A 15,961-nucleotide genomic window follows, 5' to 3' on the forward strand; every position below is an offset into this window, starting at 1 on the left:
ATATTTTATCATCAACTTTTTCTTTCAAAACACGCTTTATTTCACAGGTTTCTAATATTAATCAACACATTCTAATTTTATACTCCCTAAATAGTCTTTGTTGTCATGATTTACATATGTATTTTCAATAAAAATAATGATAGAAAAGGTCTTTATATATTTATCTTAATATTTTTAGAGTATCACTTAACTTCATATGTCTACTTTAAATGGGATTGGTAAAGGTTTTTCCATAATACTCTGAAGGATTTAGACACATATACAATGCTACTTGAATTTCTGCAACTCAGTTAAAATAGTGAAGGTATACATAAACCACTTTATTCTTTGGATAGTCAAAGTACATCATGGATCTGGAATCTTGAAAATTCTTAGAGTTTTACCCATAATAACGCTCTATACTTGGGCCAAATACAGGTGTAGTCATTGGGTTATAATACCTCTCCTCAACACTCTCCTCAGAGCCTTAGCTACATCCTTATTCCGGAGAGTATAAATCAGAGGATTCAGTGTGGGAGTAATGATGCTATAGAACACAGAACCAACTTTGTCTTGCAGTGGAGTGCGCTGGGACCTGGGCCTCATGTACGAGAAGATGCAGGCACCAAACCAGAGAAAGACCACAATGAAGTGGGAGCTACAAGTGGCAAAAGCATTTCTTTTACTCCCAGCTGAACGCATCTCAGTGACACTGTGCAGGATGAAGCCATAGGATGTAGAAACCAGAATGATGGGGAGGAGGAGAAGCACGATGCTACAGATATACACTGTGGTCTCATAGACGGTGACATCACCACATACCAACTTCACAACAGCTGGATACTCACAGGAGAAGTGGTACATTTTTTGAGATCCACAGAAGGGAAAGTGCATCAAGATGACTGTGTGAATTAGGGAGTTCAGAGATGCCCCCAACCATGAGGTGAGGGCCATCATCAGTGCCACCTTTCTGCTCATGAGCACAGTGTAACGCAGAGGATGACAGATGGCAAAATACCTGTCATAGGACATGAGAGCTAGCAGAAGACACTCAGCACCACCCAGAGACAAATAGAGAAAGTGCTGGGTGGCACATCCCAGGAAGAAGATGGACTTGCTGCCAGACAGGTAGTTGGTAGCCATCTTGGGGATGGTTGTGCAGATGTGCATCAGGTCTATGAAGGAGAGCTGGCTGAGCAGGAAGTACATGGGGGTGTGAAGTCCACGATCCACACAGATGAGGAGGATGGTGAGAGTGTTGCCACTCAGTGCAACAAAGTAGACCACCATGGTCCAGGCAGAAAAGGAAAAGGTGCGTCGGGGAGTCATGGAAGAGCCCTTCAAGGATGAAGTCTGCCAGAGACGTCTGATTCCTCAGCCACATGGTCCCTTCAAAGTCCTTGGGGAAACAGGGAGTGGAGACAAAGTGTGATGCCAGAAATATGGGATCCTGTGTACAGGGTGGTAAGCTCTCTTGATCCAAGAAAATATTTGTGAAGAGTTTTTTCTCTATTTGTAAGTATCCAGAAACTGAAATTATTGAAATTCATTTTTTTTCAAAGCAAGACAAACCTAAAATTTGTCATCACGATCATGGTCATTTGAAATTCCAAGACTCTATTAAGGGCCAGAATTTATGACTCTTTTTACTAAATATAGGCCTATGTGTGTGTAATCATGTGTATGATTTGTGTGAGTGTGTTTCTGTGTTTTTATGGTTGTTGGATTATGTTTCCTGTTTTACCAGGCAGGTTCTAATAAGAGCAGCTAAACCACTAAGATGTTGTTAGTTATGCATGTAAATGTTAATGGTTGTGTTACAGAACTTTGGCCTTATTTCTTTGTGGAAGCTGGTTAAGGAGTTGGTATACTGCTGTCATGTTTAAGTCTGATGTGGAAATTTAAAGTCTACAGGACAAACAGTAGAAAAGGAAGACAGTACAAAGCAGGGCAGACAAAAGAAAGACAAAACCCCAAAGCATGAGCTGTGACCCCACAAGAGAAAACAAAAAAAGTCAGTCTGTTTGTCTATAGAATTAGGCACTAAGGTTCTTCTTTTTGTATTGGCTCTTTTGAGTTCTACAAAATATTAGGAATTCTTTTGACATAATTAAAAAGCATAAAATAGGCCTCAATTCAGTCTCCATACTTCCCATTTCCCCTCTCCTCCTCTCTTCCTCTGATTCCTTCCCTCTGCTCTGCTGATATGCTATTTATTTATGGTTTTTTTATTAGTTACTTGTGGCTATACATAAAGATGAGATCCATATGGTATGTTCATACAGGCACATTGGAAATTTAGGTCAGATTTCTAATGAAGCTGAATGCACACCCCTAGCCCAGAATTCCAAGAGCCTAAGGGAGAATCATGGGGAAGATTAAGTAACTGCAGGCCCAGCCACTGCTCCTTACCAGTGAGGTGTGAGCCAGCAGACCAGCAAAAATGTATTAGTACTACAGGATGGCTGCTTCCCTTCTGCTCTCTAATCTCCCAGGAAGCTCCTCTTGAGACCCACCTTAAACAGAAACGATGGATTAGAGGGAATTTGGTGAGATGTAGTTCATCCTGGAAAACATCACACATCACAAAGTCACTGCAGTCCATCTTCTGTCTTTTTGGTACACATGCACACCTCCATAAGTCAGGTTAACCTTCAAATACAAAAATGATACCTGTGTAACTAAATACAATACATGCAGCATGAAGGCAAACACCTTAACCCTTTCTCCAGAAGAAAACCCAAAGTTCTTTACGTTGCCTACAGGAGACATTCATTCCTCTGATACATGTGTTCCCTTTATTATCCTGGAAGTACAAAATTTTCTGGATAATATATATGAAAAAAATATTCTTATGAAAACCACCCATGGGATAGAGATTCTTATTCCAAAAAGGGTTAACCAGTAGTTTGGATATCAGCCCCTGTTTCCTCACTCAGTCCTGGCATCTGCCCAATATATCCATGAACAAACTGGACATGGCATCTGGGGTAAAGTTTATCCCTGGATTCATCATGATAAACTTACACTCACCAAGGCAAATCTGTCTGAAGCCACTGCTGAATACCCATGGCTAACAGCAAAGACAATCGTGAGTTCCCAACATCACACCATTCCCTGGGATAATCAGCCAGCCACTGCATAGCACATTGATGACATTGGACCACATTCAGCATGAAAGGGACACTCCTTTTTTTTCTGGACTGGACACTCACTCTTGGTATGGATTTTGCTTCCTCTCATGAAGTGCTGCTGCCAGAACTACCATCTCTGGACTCACAGAATGCTTTATTCACCATAAGGGTATTCCATGCAGCATTGCTTCTGAACAAGGAGCTCCATTCACAGCAAACAAGTGTGTAATGTGGCCTGTGTTCATGGGATTTGTTATAATTAACATAGGTCCTCCATCTTCCTGAAACACAGAACCTGATAGAATGGTAAAATACCCTTGGAAGACTCTGCCTCAAGTAACACCTAGATGACAACACCTCTCATTGCTGGAGCAATGTCCTCCAGGATGTGATACATGCTTGATGTCTGCATCTAATTTATGGTATTGCTTCTCCCACAGTGAGAATTCATAGGATCAGACCCCCAAGAATTCAGTGGATAGAAATGAGAGTGTGTTCTCTCCCTATAAGATTGATTGATTCTGGGTCTCATTTCTCCAAATGAATTTTATGATTGATTTTTCTAGAATGTCATTGGGAATTGCATTAAATCTGTATGACAGTTTTGGTAGTATGGCTATCTTGACAATATTAATGCTGCCTATCCAAAAGCATGGCAGATCTTTCCATCTTCTAAGGTCTTCTTCAATTTCTTTCTTTATACACTAATATTCTTTGTATGTTTGTATAAGCCCTCCTCCTTTATTCTTCAAGATTTTCTTGCCTATTCTTGGCTTGTTGAATTTCCATATAAATTTTAGAATCAACTTGTTGTGTTCTAGTGTGAGGGGGGGATTTACTGGGAATTTATTGGAATTGTATTGAATCTTTAGAACAATTTGGAAATAAGTGATATTTTTAGTTTAATATATACCACCAAGTAGATCTTCTTTACCCTGGGATGTTTGAAGTTCTTAATAGAGAAGTCTTATACTTTTTTCTGTTGGCTTTATCTCTAGGAGTATGGTATATTTACAATTATATGATCAAACATTTGTCTTCTTGGTTATTTGCGGCAAACCCAAGGCCAACATCTTACTGAACACAGAAAAACTGAAAACATTTTCCTCTAAAATTAGGAGCCAGACAACAATGCCCACTCTTATCACCCTATTCAACATAGTCCTTGAAACACAGACAGAACAATTAGGCAAGAGAAGGAAAATAAAGGGATACATATAGTAAAAGAAGAGGCCAAATTATCAGTTTGCTGATAACATGATCTTATATTTAGAAGACCCAAAAAACTCCATCAGAAGACTTCTAGAGTTAAAAAAAGATACAGTAAAGAAGCAAGATACAAGATTAACTTTCCCATATACTCCATTAGTGATAATGAATCTGCTGAAAAAAAAATTAGAGAAATTATCTCATTCACAATAAGCTCAAAAATACAATAAATTGCTTGTGAATTAATCTAATGAAGGAGGTGAAGGACCTCTACAATGAAAACTATAGAATACTGAAGGCATTGAAGAAGACCATAGAAGATAGAAAGACCACCTGTATTATTGGATAAGCAGAATTAATATTGTCAAAATTGCTACACTACCAAAAGTGCTATACAGATTCAATGCACTTCCTGTTAAAATCCCAATGACTTTCTTCATGGAAATAGAAAAAAAAACAGTCCTAAAATTCATTTGAAAAAATAAGAGACCTAGAATAACCAAAGCAATCCTGAAAAAAGAAGAGCAATGCTGGAGGCATCTTAATAGCAGATCTCAAATTATATTACAGAGTTATAGGAAAAAAACAGCATGGCATTGACACTAAAATAGACCCAAAGACCAATGGACTAGAAGACACAGACACAAACCACATACAAACCGTCATTTTTTATTTTTCATTTTTGTATCAGGGATTGAACCCAAGGGTCTTTAACTACTAACCAAATTCCCAGCCTTTTTATTTTTTATTTTGAGACAGGGTCTTGATAGGTTGTTTACAGCTTCACTAAATTGCTGAGACTGGCTTTGAACTTGTGATCCTCCTGCCTCAACCTCCCAAGATGCTGGAATTATAGGCATGCACCACCATGCCTGGTTATACAGTTATCTCATACTACATAAAGGTGCCAAAAACATATTGGTTAAAAGATAGCCTTTTAAAACCAATGACGCTGGTATAACTGGATATTCCGTGTGCAGAGAAATGAAAATTGACCCCTATTTCTCACACCACACAAAAGACAAATCAAGCTGATCACAAACTTAGGAATTAGACCAGAATATGTGCAATTGCTAGGAAAAAATGTAGGCCCAACACTCCAACATATTGGCACAGGTATTGATTTCTTTAACAAGTCTCCTAAAGTGTAATAAATAAAATCACAAATTAAAAAGTGGGATGGCATCAAATTAACAAGCTTCTCCACAGCAAAGGAAACAGTGAAGAATGTGAAGAGAGAGTCTACAAAATAAGAGAAGATCTTTCCAGCCATTCCCTGGACAGAGGATTAATATCCAGTAAGAAAAAAGAAATTTAAAATCTTGACACACATACATATACACACACACACACAAAAATAGCCCAATCAATAAATTGGCAAAAGAACTAAAAAACAGACTCTTCTCAAAAGAAGAAATATAAAAATACAAATGGCCCACAAATATATGAAAAATGTTTAACATCTCTATCAATCAGAGAAATGCAAATTAAAACTACATTGAAATTTCATCTCACTCCAGTCAGAATTGCAATTAAAAAAAATACAAATAAGAACTGTTGGTGAGGATGTAGGAGGAAAGGTATACACCAATATTGTTGGTGAGACTACAAATTAGTACAACCACTCTGGAAAGCAGTATGGAGATCCCTCAAAATACTAGGAATGGAACCAATATATAACCCAGCTATCTCACTCCTCAGTATATCCAAAAGATCTAAAATCTGCATGCTATAGAGATGCAGCCACATCTGTGTTTATAGCAGCACAATTCACAGTAGCCAAGATATGGAACCAACCTAGATGCCCATCAACAGATGAATGGATAAAGAAAATGTGGTTTATATACATATGAGAGTATTACTCAGCCATAAAGAAGAATGGAATTGTGGCCTTTGCCAATAAATAGATGGAACTTGAGACTAATGTACTAAGTGAAATAAGCCAGACCCAGAAAGTCAAAGGCTGAATATTTTCTCTGACATGCAAAAGCTAGTCAAAAATAAGGGAAAAAATAGAAAAGAAAAGGGGAAGGATTTCATCAAAATAGGATAAAGATCAGGAAGGGGATTGAGGAAGAAGCAGGAGGGATGGGATAAGTGAAGAACAGTGGAATGAACAACATTCGTAGGTATATATATGAATATACCTCAGTGACTCTCACCATTACATATATTCATAAGGCACTAATTGAAAAGAAAAAATACAAGTAAACAGCAGAAAGATCAGTAGAGAAGAAGGAAGGGAATGGGAGAAGGGAGGATGGAAGGGAAAAGGGGAAATACTAGGGACTGACTTCAAGCAAATTATATTTCAGACTTTTATAGTTACATCAAAATGGATCCTAATGTAATGCATAACTAAAAAGAATTAATAAAACTGAATAAAAATTTCTCCATGTGTTTAGAGCTGCTATAGCTGATTTTTAAAAATTAAACCTGCATTTGATAGGCAACTTTAATAAATTTCATCATTAATTTTAATAGATTATCTACAAAGTATTTTAGACTTTCTACAAAGCATATGCAAATAGTAACACTGAAAAGCTTCTAATTTTAACATAGTTTTAGACTTACAGGAAAGCTACAAGAACAATGGAGCCTGTAGATTCTTTAAGTACCTTTCCCAAATGTTAACATTTCAATATAGTTGCTTTCATGTCTCTTTCAATATATAAAACTACTTTCTATTTCCTGGACCACTTGTGAATAAAGTGCAGACATGAGAATAAGTAATATTCACTCCTACATATTTCATTGTACATTTCTTAAAAACAAGGCAGTATAAGAATCAAAATCAGGGAATGAACATTCCCACAATACTATCAGCTAATCAAAGTACAAATTTGCCAGTTGTTCCACTATTCCTATCACAAATTGCATTAATCAGATATAGGTCTCTAATCAGAATCAGGTTTCCCACCTTTACTTATCACTCATGCTCTGCATTTTGAAGTATACAAGCCAGGAAAGATGCTACTCAGTAAATATTTTGAGGCTAAGTAAATATCCTAAAACTTATTATACTTTTATCCCACTAATTATAGCATTTATTGGTGATTCTTGTCTAAATGACCTAGTATATGTACCGGAGATTTTTGAAATCTATTCTCTCTTCTGAGCTCATGCAATGCAATTCTACTGTGAGCAAAAGGTTTTCTTCATTTATTCATTAGTATTTAATTTTTTTTATAATTACATGGGCTTGTGGTTTCTTATTTTACTCAATGTTATGACCTATTACTATTGTCAACTTATATGCTCAAAATGTCCTCAGATTTGGCCAATGGGAGCCACTTCAAGGTGATAAGTTCATTTCGATGTGCCCCACCATTCTCTGAGCACTTTCTTACTTTTTGGCATAAGATGTCATAAGGCTCATCTCATTCATTCCCAGCCATACTCCTGGAGTCCATTAATTTTCAAAAAATTCTAGTTCCTTTTTGGTGGAGAATGATATTAAGAAATCAAGATCTGGGTGCCAAGGGTACTCACCAGTACTCAGGTGATACTGCTGCCAGGACCTCTCAGTAGACATATCCAGGAGTTCATAAAACTCAATTCCAATTCAACACCACAGAGTTTGTTTTAGCCTTCCTCCTTTGCACATTCTGACCTTGTTATCCATAACATGTGTAGTTATTTTTCAATTTTTCAATCCTATTGCAAAAGTTATTCCAGGCACCTTCTGTTGGGATGATTACATTCTAGGAAATCCTTCAAGGAGGGTTTATGGCTACAAAATTCCATGAGTTTTAACATATTTAAAATGATTTTCTTATAACCTTTATAACTAAAGGATAACTATTTTTATTTTTTACAGTGCTGGAGATCAAACCCAGGGCCTTTCACATACTGGGTAAGTGTTCTACCACTTTTCTTTTCCTTTCACTTTTTTTAAAAAATATATTTTTTAGATGTTGATGGACCTTTATTTTATTCATTTATTTACATGTAGCACTGAGAATTGAATCCAGTGCCTCACACATGCTAGCCAAGTGCTCTACCACTGAGCCACAACTCCAGCCCCTTTTCCTTTTAAAGTAAGAAAATACCAAGGCTTTATATATAAATCCTTGGTTATATATATATATATATATATATATATATATATATATATATATATATATATATATATATAATCTTATTTTATTCTCTTTCATTGCTGAGTAATATTCTATTGTGCATATACGCTACATCATCTAGGTTGGTTCCACAGTTTAAGCATGTGTGTGTGTGTGTGTGTGTGTGTGTGTGTGTGTGTGTGTGTCAGGAATAAAATAAGAAGATAGTACTAAGTGAAGTTAGCCAATCCCAAAAAAACAAATGCTGAATATTTTCTCTGATATAAGGAGGCTGACTAATAGTGGGGTAAGGAAAGGGAGCATGAGAGGAATAGACAAACTCAAGATAGGGCAGAGGGGTGGGAGGGGAAGGGAGGGGCATGGGGTTAGAAATGATGGTGGAGTGTGATGATCATTATTAACCAAAGTACATGTATGAAGACACAAATTGGCGTGAATCTACTTTGTATACAGCCGATATATGAAAGATTGTGCTCTATATGTGGTAGTAAGAATTGTAATGCATTCACTGTCATATATAAATAAAAAAATAATTTTAAAAATAGCTCTACTTATTAGGTAAGTGGAAACATTTTACACAGTACTCATGAGTAAATAAGATTTATCTGCTTTTGAGGGGTATTTCTAATCTAAAAGAAAGCCCCTCTTGTTTTATTGGGTGGAAACTGTTTCTTTTTTTTTTAAACTAGTTTGCTTTTTTGTAGCAATTTTGAATTTATAGAAAATTGAGCCGAAAATAGAGTTCCCCTGTACATGTTCTTGCCCACAAGCAGTTTTTCGTATAAAATGGTGCCCTCCACCAACTTCATTGATATATCTAATTAATTAATGATTGCTTACAGTATTCTCTTATGACCTTTATATGTCTATAAAATGGTTAGTATTATTATTTTTGTATTGTCTCTCTGATTTTTTCTTTCCTCCTTCTAGCTTTGAGTTCAATCTTCTTTTTTCTAATTCCTTACAGTTGAGTTATTGGCCTGAGATCCTTTTTAATTTATAGCCATAAATTTCCTGCTGAGTCCTTCTGACTTTGCTACACCTCCTCCTAAGTTCTATTACATTTTCACTTTCATTCATCTTAAGTATTTAACATTCATCTTTAAAAGTATTTTCTTTGTAATTCGCGTGTGCTGTGTAATTGCTACATGGAGCATGTTAGAACATGTTAGAATTAATGAATCCATACTGATACATTATCATGGAGTCCACAGTTGACCTTAGGGACTCAGCTTCATGTTGTGAAGTTCCATGAGTTTTAACAAATGACAGACATGAGTCCACCCACACAGTATCATACAGAGTAGATCCACTGTCTTAAAAACTCCCTGTGCTCCACCTCACCATCCCACTTCCTACCCTCTCCCCTCACTCCTGGCAACCCCTGATTTCTGTCTTTGTAGTTTTGCCTTCTCCACAATGTCTTGCATTTGGAATCACAGTCTGTAGCAGTTTCAGACTGGCTTCCTTCCCTTAGGAAACCTTAGGTCAAAGGTTCCTCCATGTCTTTTTGTAGCTTGATAACATTTCTTTTTACCACTGAATAAGACTGGATGGTATGGGCATATCCATTTGTTTATCCATTCACCTTCTGAAGGACATCTTTGTTGCTTCCAAGTTTGGACGATTATAAATTTACTGTGAACACTTCTGAGTAGATGCACTGAATGTAGGTGTATGTGTACTATAAACATTTTTGTGAACATTTGTTGTTGTTGTTTTAATTCAGTTGGGTAAATGCCAAGAAAGGAGAGCAATTGCTGGATTGTGTAGTAATGCTGTATTTACTTTTGTAAGAAAACTGCTTTCCAACGTAGCTTGTCACTGTGTACTTCTGTCAGCAATGAATAAGAGTTCCTGTTGCTCCCAATTATCACCAGCATTTGCTGTTTTCAGTGTATTGGGTTTTAACCATTCTAATAGAAATTTAATGGGATCTCATTGTTGTTTTAATTTGCAATTCTCTAATGATAGAAATGTTGAGCATCTTCTCATATGTTTATTTATTATTTATCATCTGTAGTTTTGTGTCTATTTAGATCTTTTACCCATTTTTAATTAAAATTTTTGTTTCTTTCATGGCTTGTGCCTTTGGTGTTGTATCTAAAGGGCCATTACAAAACCCAAAGTATCCTATAAACTTGGTATAATTGCTTATTAGATTCAGCAGATTTTGTTTGGGGGTACTGGGAGTTGAACCCATCGGCATTCTACCACTGAACTATATCCTCAGCCTTTTATTTATTTATTTATTTATTTATTTATTTATTTATTTATTTATTTATTTATTTATATACTTTGAGACAGGTTCTCAATAAATTGGTAAGGATGGGCTTAAACCTCCTGCCTCAGCCTCCTGGTTCACTGGGATTATAGGTGTGTCCCATGGTGCCCTGTCAGCATGTATTTTTCTGTTGATTATTTGTGATTTTCTACCCAATGATGTCACCTATAAAACGTTTTACTTCTTCCTTTCAAAGCTGTATATTTTAATTTTCTTTTTCTTGCCTTTTTGCATTAGTTATATATAAAGCAAAAACTATTCTAAGCCAGGTATGGTGGTGCACACTTGTAATCCCAGTGACTTAGTAGTTTGAAACCAGAGGATTGCAAACTCAAGGCTAGCTTTAGCAACTTAGTGAGACCCTGTCTCAAAATAAAAAATAAAAAGGCTGTAGTTCAGTGGTTCAGCACCCCTCGCAACTACCAATAACAAACATAAAAAAAATAATAATAATTTTAAGGTTGGTGTTGTTTTTTAAATGATTAGAAGAATGCATTCAAGTTTTGAGCCTAGAGTTTTCTTTATGGAAAAGCATTTAGTTAAAATGACAATTTAATATTAGGTAATTCAAATTTTATTTCTTAATGTTTTTTTAAAATAAGTGTTTTTCAAAAAATTTCATCAGTTTATCTTGATTGTCAGATTTGTTGGTGTAACCTGATCATCCACCTGTTATCTTTTAAAAATCAGTAAGTTCTGTAATGTATTTTCTTTATTCCTGATATTATTAATTTGTATTTTCTTTTTGACTTCATAAATCTGGTTTGGATTTTATCAGTTTTATAATCTTTTTAGATAATCAATTTTTGGCTTTGTGGATTCTCTACTACATACTTATACACTATTTCATTGATTTCTTCTTATTAATGTACTTTCTTTCTCATAAGAAAATATAAAGGTTTAATTGCTAGATTTTCTTTTACTTTCCTCAAAGTTTAAACTGATAATTTGAGGCATTTCTTTTTGCACATTATACATTCTGAAAGCTGCTTTCTACAAGATTTTAGAAATTTTTCTGTGACATAGCATAAAAGTCATCATTTTAACTGTTTTAAGGTGTCCAGTTCCGTGGAATTAAGTACATTCAATGTTGCAAAACCATCACCACCATCTAGTTAAAACATTTTCTTCATTTCAAATTGAAATTGTGTCCATCAAGCAGTTTTTCCCTTTTCCCTTCTCCTCTCTGTCTCTGCCAACCAGGAAGCTCTTCTGTCTATGGATGAGCCTATCTAGATATGTCACACAAATGGAATTATAAAACAAATGTCTTTTGTGCCAGTTCTCAAGGTTCATCTACATTGCAGCATGTATCTTGTTTCCTGCAATTCTACAGTGAGTTTTGAAATGGAAATTTGTGAAAGACCTCCAACTTTCTTCTTTTTAAAGTTGAATTTAGCTATTGGGATGCCATTCAATTCCACTTAAATTTTAGAATTAGCTTTTCTGCAAAAAAAATGGCCATTGGGATTTTGATAGGAATTGCATTGATTCTGCAGATCACTTGGGTCATCTTATGGACCAAATGTGCCCTCTCCCCAGTCCTATGTTGAAATGCTAATCCCTACTGCCATGGTACGGGGCGGGGGGTGCTTCAAGAGGTAATCAGGTCATGAGGGTAGAGTCCTCATGAATGGGACTAGTGACCTTATAAAGAGACATGCACTTACTTTCTCTGTTCTTCACCATATGAGAATATACAATGATTGCTCTGCACACCAGAAAGTGGGGCCTCATGACATTGCATCTATTAGTATCTTTGTCTTGAACTTCCAAGCATTCAGAAGTGTGAAAAATGTTGCTTGAACCACCTAGGATTCAGTAGCCCAAACTGACTAAGACAGTGAGTACTGCCATCTTAACAATATTGAGCTTTTCAATTCCTAAACATGGGGTAGCTTTCAATTTATATTACATTGATTTTCACTTTAATCCAATCTGAATTCCTGGAACAAATCCTACTTGGTCATTGTGTTAGTCAGATTTTCATTGCTCTGACAAAATAGAACTTGGGGGAAGAGTGTCACTTTGGCTCAGTTTCAGATGTTTTAGTCCATGGTCAGCTAGCTACATTGTTCTGGGCCTGTGGTGAGGTAGAGTTTCATGGCAGAAAGGTATGACACAGCAAAGCTGCTCACCTCATGGCAGCTGGGAAACACAGAGGGAGGAAGAGGCCCTGGACAAGATACAGCCCTCAAGGGCACACTGCCAAGGACCCACTCCCTCCAACTAGGTCCCACCACTGTCCAATAACCCATTCAGCTATGGATTTATGGATTAACCTATAAAAAAGGTCAGGATTCTCCCGATCCAATTACTTCCCCAAAGTCCCACATCTGCACTGGGGACAGTCTTCAACCCATGAGCCTTTGGGGGGCAATTCAGATGCAAGCCCTGACAGCCATGGTATCTATTCCTTTACCTTACAGAGTTCTGCAGCCACAGTCATCATTGATATTGGTCTATAGTTTTCTTCTAAAGTTTTTTTTTGGTTTTGGTATAAGGCTAATACTCTCCTAAAAGAATGAGTCAGGAAATGATCTTCTACTTTTTTGGCAAGGTTTGGAAAACATTTAATAGAGTTTGCTCGTGAAGCCAGTAGGTCCCAGAATCTTATTCTGAAAGTTTTTTAAAAAATATTATTTATTTTTAAAATTATTATTTAAACTATTGACTGTTACAATCTCTTTTTTGTTATGCCACATTATAATTTTTTTTCTTCTTAGATTTTGGTAGTTTTTTTTTCTAGGAATTTGACAACTTCATTGATATATCTAATTAATAACTGTTTACAGTATTTTTTTATGATTTTATGTCTATAAAATGGTTAGTATTGCCTCAATTTCATTTCTAATTTCATCAATTAGAGTCTTTTCTTCTTTTCTATTGGTTTGTCTAATTGAGTCTGCCAATTTTATTGATTTTTTTTTCAAAGAATGAACGTTTTGTTTCCATACATACATCTTATTATTTTTGTATTGTCTCTCTGATTTTTTCTTTCCTCCTAGCTTTGGATTTAATCTTCTTTTTTCTAATTCCTTAAAGTTGAGTTATTGGCCTGAGATCCTTTTTAAACACAGGAATTTACAGACATAAATTTCCTGCTGAGTCCTTCTGACTTTGCTACATCTCCTTCTAAGTTCTATTACATTTTCACTTTCATTCATCTTAAGTATTTAAAATTCATCTTTAAAAGTATTTTCTTTGTGATTCTTTGACCCCACTGGTGGTTTAAGCATGTGCTGTGTAATTGCTAGTGATCATCAGAGATCTCCTTCAATGCCGACACTCAGGCTGATTTTTTTCTTGACTGTTCCCTCACTGCTATACATTCTTGATCAATCTCCAGAGTTCCTGCAGTCACATTATGCTTTCTACAATTCCTTAGTTAATTGGCTAATTTTGTAGAGGAACGGGTGGTCCATTGAAGCTCCCTGTACACCATTTTTCTCTGACATCTCTCAGTATTCTATTTTTAATCTAAGAAAGGAGGTGAAAAGTTTATCTACCTATTTTGTCTACATAAAAGTTAGGGGAGAAAAAGTAAGTCATACACAAGGATAAAAGCAACCTTTCTTATAAATATATTTTATTTTGTAGATTATGGATCTACATATTATAAATAATTATAAAAAATAAAATATTAAACAAGCAATACACAGGAGCTCTGGTTATAGTTCAGTGGTAGAATGCTTGCCTAGCACGTGAGGAGGTGCTGGGTTTGATCCTCAGCACCACATAAACAAATAAAATAAATGTAATGCAACTATTAAAAAAAAAAACTTACAACTATTTAAAAAAAAAAGCAATACCCAAAGCAACTGTTCCCAGAGACAAAGTTGCCCAAGTCTAACTTTATGCTGAGAAGTTGAGATTTGGGTTCAGATATCCTAGAATGCTACAATCTTATTATTATGCTAAGAGAAGCAGAACATAAAATATCTAGCAAATCAAACATTATTCCCTTCTACTAACACCTTTCTCAAGGAGAAAAAATAGTTTTGCCATCTGTACTCCACCTTCTGTCTAATAGTGAATAAACCAAGGCTACTTTTTGGAGTAATGATGAGGGAGAAATGTGCCTGTTAGAACAAGGCTATATGTTATTTCACATTTTCCTTTCAAAATTAAGTTTCAATAAAAAAAACTTACTTTTGCAAATCATACACACTATGGGTGCTCTACCACTGAGGTACATCCCAAGCTCCTTTAATTTTTGAGACGGTGTCTTATAATCCTTCTGTCTTAGCTTCCTGAGCAGCTGGGATTATAGGTGTGCGCCATTTTGCCCAGCTCCCTGCATGTACTTGAGTAAAAGTGTCCACTAGAACTGAATCCCTCAACTCCTACATTCTATTACCACCACCATTTATTCACTAATATCTGAGTCCCACATCTCATTTTCAACACTTATTGACCATTCTGTTCCTTTTAAACTGTATCTCGAATCCAACTCTCATTTTATATTACTGACCTACTGCCTCAGTCTCATTGTGTATTTAACTGTACTATCCAATGAAAAACCTTGCCATTTCTGGCCTCCATTCTTAGCTTTTTCTAAATCCATTTTCCATTATGACTTCACAAATCTTTTACTAAAATAAATTGAGTGAGGACACTATTTTGTTTATATCCATTATTTGTTTCCCATCATCTACAGCAGTGATTTTTCAATATATTCCTAGAAGATTCAAGATCAACAGAATTGCCTCAGTTTCTAGGGATAAAGGCAGAGCCTCAATGTATGAGATTACCTTGTTGACCCAGTTCTTCAACCTTCAATTGGCTGCTTAATTTCTTTAAATATTTGTGCAAGTCTCTTTGTAAAAAACATTTCCCAAACTCTTTGTGTGTTGCTCCTAGATTTCTATTCAGACTTAATTTACTAAATGAAACATTTCTAATTCAGTACATTGGATTCAGAAATGCTTGTGAATATGAATGAATGTGAAAATATGTAGGTATATGTACATGGAAGAACCCTAATTCACCCACCTATAGAAAATATACATGAAATTTCTATGAACCAATCTATATTCATTTAGAAAGCTTAGCATTAAATCTTAACATATAGGTATATATTCACAAAATATAAAGTTATATATAACATACATATATTTATATGTAAGATCATAGGTATCAAGGAATTGAGAATCCCTGAAGTTTCTTTTTTTGACCACACCTTTATTCTTTTTTGATAATATCCTGTTATCCACACAGAATAAGAAAACACAAAGAGGAGAAATTGTTGCAATTTTATTTCATATTTTAAA

The 15,961-nt window shown here is 35.6% G+C and overlaps 1 pseudogene; it reads right to left on the reverse strand.

Moving 5' to 3' along the window:
• Window position 1: 1 nt before the first annotated feature.
• Window positions 2-1,666, reverse strand: LOC144375131 (olfactory receptor 2AE1-like; annotated as a pseudogene).
• Between the last annotated feature and the right edge of the window lie 14,295 nt (window positions 1,667-15,961).

This window comes from Ictidomys tridecemlineatus, chromosome 2 (genome assembly GCF_052094955.1).
Source record: "Ictidomys tridecemlineatus isolate mIctTri1 chromosome 2, mIctTri1.hap1, whole genome shotgun sequence".
Taxonomy (NCBI): Eukaryota; Metazoa; Chordata; class Mammalia; order Rodentia; family Sciuridae; genus Ictidomys; species Ictidomys tridecemlineatus.